The sequence below is a fragment of the Salvelinus alpinus genome, chromosome 20 (genome assembly GCF_045679555.1).
Source record: "Salvelinus alpinus chromosome 20, SLU_Salpinus.1, whole genome shotgun sequence".
NCBI classification, from domain to species: Eukaryota; Metazoa; Chordata; class Actinopteri; order Salmoniformes; family Salmonidae; genus Salvelinus; species Salvelinus alpinus.
The window spans coordinates 34,953,994-34,959,711 of NC_092105.1; positions in this window are offsets into that span (position 1 = coordinate 34,953,994).

Consider the following 5,718-nt stretch of genomic DNA (forward strand, 5'->3'; position numbering starts at 1 on the left):
CTGGCCCTGTGAGGTAAGGGAATCTCCTGCAATTAGTGTGTTGGTGATTACATTCCTTAATGTGGCCTCCACAACCCAGTGAGAAAGAGAGCTTGCCTGAATTTTAGTAAAAACCTTATGAATAGCAGGTCTATTTCTGTGTTGGAGAATACCTTTTGTATTCCTGTTGTTTTTTCCTGTAGTATAGCTCAGTGGCATGGCCCATCATGTTTGAAGGTAAGGAGCATGCTGCCTCCTACTGGAAATAAAAGAGTCTCCCTCAGCTCAATAAAGAGTTCATGTCCTTCCTGAAGAAAAGGTAGAGGCAGTTGTGTGTATTCATGGATGCCAATGGAAGCCAAGCTTCCCCCAAAAATGTACCTAGAAAAAAATCTAAATATAGAATAATGTATCTTTCGCCTCTGTTTCATAATTTCCCTTCAATTCGCTAGAGGCTGAATGAATCTCACAGAAGAAAGAATCCGAGCGGGCGAAACAGCGCCCCCCTGTCTCTACGTGTGAATGGTCCTGGCTGAAGGAAAGGAAAGCGAGCTTGGATTTGTCGTATTTTTCAAATCGCATTGAGGGCATAAGTCATTGACAGAAACAATTTGAATTGTTGCATCTCGTTGTGTTATTGTTCTTCAGTGTCTCGCTAGCTAGCTAAATGTGGGCCTTTCCTAAATTATCCATGGATGTAGATAGGGATTTGGACTTGTGGTTTTACTTAATTCTCCGTACTGGCCAATGATTTATAACGGCGATTCTGATCTAAACATTAATTCATACATTGTTGTAATACTGACCTGAGAGGATGGAAGTGCAATATGTAGCTCGATGTAGAAGGCTAATGTTAACTAGCTCATGTTGCACATTGATGGAAGATAGGCTAGCGAGCAAGCATTTTAGCCAGGTAGCCTAGGACAACAAAAAACCTCAATCTTGTACTGTATGACATAGTGATAGACCGTTTCGTCAACATGAGAGGTGGATTGCATTGGCGTTTCTCTACAAGTAGGGTGAGAACATGTTCTACTTGCACTCACACACACATATAGAAATCAGAACCATGTAAGTTAACCATATTTGGCTTACATTGATTGGACCAAATAGTTTATGGTATATTTTAGTTGTCACTGTATTAGACTTGGCAGATATTATTTGATGTTGAAATGGTGCTGGCATATTGGAGGCAGCTCCTGTTTTCTTTGCGACTTTCGGTAACTGTGGTTCTAAATCAATAGTTGTTTAGTGGTCCGAAAACGGCGGAATCATTAACTTGCTTGACCATGCTGTAGGTCATTTAACAGTCTGTTACATGCAATATTCTTTGTGGACTTCACCGGACAGAGGTTGGTTTCCGGTTTTGTGATAAAACAAAGGTGTGGTTGAATTTATTCTGCCACTGTCTTATTGTCTCCGCCTTTAGTCCTATATATCACGGTCGCAAGACATATGAATTAATTACACTGCTCTATAACCTGTTATCACAACACATATTGTAATACAGCCCCCCCAGTGATTTTACCAACGCACCGCTACAGGGTAGCAGACTTTCTTTAAAAAAAATCAAATACCATGGAATATGCATGCTCAAATTATTTGGTTATGGTCTTCTGTGGACGTAAAATATAAACGTAACATGTAAAGTGTTGATCCTATGTTTTATGAACAGAAATAAAAGATCCAAATAATGTTCCATACGCATTTCTCTCAAATTTTGTGCACAAATTTAGTACACTGTTAGTGAGCATGTCTCCTTTGCCAAAATACTCCAGCCACCTGAAGCTGATTGAACAGCATGATCATTACAGAGGTGCACCTTGTGCCGGGGACAATAAAAAGGCCAAACTAAAATGTGCAGTTTTGTCATAATGCTACAGATGTTCCAAGTTTTGAGGGAGCGTGCAATTGGCATGCTGACTGCAGGAATCTCCATCAGAGCTGTTACCGCAGACCACGTGTAACCATGCCTGATGAAACTGAGGAGTTCCGTCTGTAATATAGCCCTTTTGCGAGGAAAAACTCATTCTGATTGTCTGGGCCTGGCTCCCAAGTGGGTGGGTCTCTGCCCTCCCAAGACCACCCATGGCTGCACACCTGCCCAGTCATGTGAAATCCATAGATTACGGCCCAATGAATTTATTTAAATTGACTGATTTCTGGATTTCCTTCCTGTAACTCAGTAAAATAGTTGAAAATGTTGCGTTTCTATTTTTGTTCAGAAAAGTTACAATGGCAAATTATTATTGCAATACATTACAGAATTACAGTACATTACATGTAGAAAATAGTAAACATAAAGAAAATCCCTTGAATGAGTAGGTGTCCAAACTTTTGACTGATACTGTATATCAATGCATGTTTCATTCCTGCTTTTACATTTTGTAGCTGCAGAAAAAGATGGGCTATTGACATTCTCATGCCTTTTAATTTTTTTGCACATGTACTAACAATGTCACATACGTGTGTGATGTTGATGTGTCCTGTTTGACAGAGGGGCATGCAGCCCTTTGACCTGGCAGTAGATGTAGGCTGTGGGTCGGGTCAGGGCACCGTGCTCCTGGCCCCTCACTTCTCCTCGGTGGTGGGGACCGACGTAATCCCTGCCCAACTGCCCTGGAGCATGCCACCGCCCCTAACATATTCTACAGGTCAGAGCCACCCCCCCTAACATATTCTACAGGTCAGAGCCACCCCCCTAACATATTCTACAGGTCAGAGCCACCGCCCCTAACATATTCTACAGGTCAGAGCCACCCCCCTAACATATTCTACGGGTCAGAGCCACCGCCCCTAACATATTCTACAGGTCAGAGCCACCGCCCCTAACATATTCTACAGGTCAGAGCCACCGCCCCTAACATATTCTACGGGTCAGAGCCACCCCCTAACATATTCTACAGGTCAGAGCCACCGCCCCTAACATATTCTACAGGTCAGAGTCACCCCCCTAACATATTCTACAAGTCAGAGCCACCGCCCCTAACATATTCTACAGGTCAGAGCCACCCCCCTAACATATTCTACAGGTCAGAGCCACCCCCTAACATATTCTACAGGTCAGAGCCACCGCCCCTAACATATTCTACAGGTCAGAGCCACCCCCTAACATATTCTACAAGTCAGAGCCACCCCCCTAACATATTCTACAGGTCAGAGCCACCCCCTAACATATTCTACAGGTCAGAGCCACCCCCTAACATATTCTACAGGTCAGAGCCACCACCCCTAACATATTCTACAGGTCAGAGCCAACCCCCAAACATATTCTACAAGTCAGAGCCACCCCCATAACATATTCTACAGGTCAGAGCCACCCCCTAACATATTCTACAGGTCAGAGCCACCCCCCTAACATATTATACAGGTCAGAGCCACCCCCCTAACATATTCTACAGGTCAGAGCCACCCCCCTAACATATTCTACAGGTCAGAGCCACCCCCCTAACATATTCTACAGGTCAGAGCCACCCCCCTAACATGTTCTACAGGTCAGAGCCACCGCCCCTAACATGTTCTACAGGTCAGAGCCACCGCCCCTAACATGTTCTACAGGTCAGAGCCACCCCCTAACATATTCTACAGGTCAGAGCCACCCCCCTAACATATTCTACAGGTCAGAGCCACCGCCCCTAACATATTCTACAGGTCAGAGCCACCCCCTAACATATTCTACAAGTCAGAGCCACCCCCCTAACATATTCTACAGGTCAGAGCCACCCCCTAACATATTCGACAGGTCAGAGCCACCCCCCTAACATATTCTACAGGTCAAAGCCACCCCCTAACATATTCTACAGGTCAGAGCCACCCCCCTAACATGTTCTACAGGTCAGAGCCACATCCCCTAACATATTCTACAGGTCAGAGCCACCCCCCTAACATATTCTACAGGTCAGAGCCACCCCCTAACATATTCTACAGGTCAGAGCCACCCCCTAACATATTCTACAAGTCAGAGCCACCCCCTAACATATTCTACAAGTCAGAGCCACCCCCCTAACATATTCTACAGGTCAGAGCCACCCCCCTAACATATTCTACAGGTCAGAGCCACCCCCTAACATATTCTACAGGTCAGAGCCACCCCCTAACATATTCTACAGGTCAGAGCCACCCCCCTAACATGTTCTACAGGTCAGAGCCACATCCCCTAACATATTCTACAGGTCAGAGCCACCCCCCTAACATATTCTACAGGTCAGAGCCACCCCCTAACATATTCTACAGGTCAGAGCCACCCCCCTAACATATTCTACAGGTCAGAGCCAGCCCCTAACATATTCTACAGGTCAGAGCCACCCCCTAACATATTCTACAAGTCAGAGCCACCCCCTAACATATTCTACAAGTCAGAGCCACCCCCCTAACATATTCTACAGGTCAGAGCCACCCCCCTAACATATTCTACAGGTCAGAGCCACCCCCTAACATATTCTACAGGTCAGAGCCACCCCCTAACATATTCTACAGGTCAGAGCCACCCCCCTAACATGTTCTACAGGTCAGAGCCACATCCCCTAACATATTCTACAGGTCAGAGCCACCCCCCTAACATATTCTACAGGTCAGAGCCACCCCCTAACATATTCTACAGGTCAGAGCCACCCCCTAACATATTCTACAAGTCAGAGCCACCCCCCTAACATATTCTACAGGTCAGAGCCACCCCCCTAACATATTCTACAGGTCAGAGCCACCCCCTAACATATTCTACAGGTCAGAGCCACCCCCTAACATATTCTACAGGTCAGAGCCACCCCCTAACATATTCTACAGGTCAGAGCCACCCCCTAACATATTCTACAGGTCAGAGCCACCCCCCTAACATATTCTACAGGTCAGAGACACCCCCCTAACATCTCTTACAGGTCAGAGCCACCCCCCTAACATCTCTTACAGGTCAGAGCCACCGCCCCTAACATCTCTTACAGGTCAGAGCCACCCCCCTAACATCTCCTACAGGTCAGAGTCACCGCCCCTAACATCTCCTACAGGTCAGAGCCACCCCCCTAACATATTCTACAGGTCAGAGCCACCCCCTAACATATTCTACAGGTCAGAGCCACCCCCTAACATATTCTACAGGTCAGAGCCACCCCCCTAACATATTCTACAGGTCAGAGCCACCCCCCTAACATCTCTTACAGGTCAGAGCCACCGCCCCTAACATCTCTTACAGGTCAGAGCCACCCCCCTAACATCTCCTACAGGTCAGAGTCACCGCCCCTAACATCTCCTACAGGTCAGAGCCAACCCCAGAGGGGAAAGGAGGGTGGACTAGACTGGAGGGTCATGTTTTGTTTTGACTGACACTAATGTTGACTCAAACTCTCTTTACATTAGTCATAGAAAGCGTTTTGGTATAAGTAGGCCTACTAGACTTGTAGGTACAAAATCCTTTTATTCACTGTTAAATTGACATGGATATACCAAGACCATCTGCCGGGTGGTCAGAACCACAGTGTGAAGGGGACTGTAGGGTTAAAGTCCTTTCTTGATGGGGACACAGTGAAATTAGGCCAAGGGCCAAGCTGGACAATGGGACTCTTGTCTGCTCAAACTCATGCGCGTTTCCCTCAGGTGAGCACATAAAAGCTACAACTACTGATACTATTCTGGAACAGTGCCATCTGAACTATATCTCAGGAACCAAACCAAATCACAAAGTTGTCTGCGAATTCTGGCCTGGTTCCCGATCGGTTTGTGCTCTTTTGCCAAGTCCTATTGTGGACT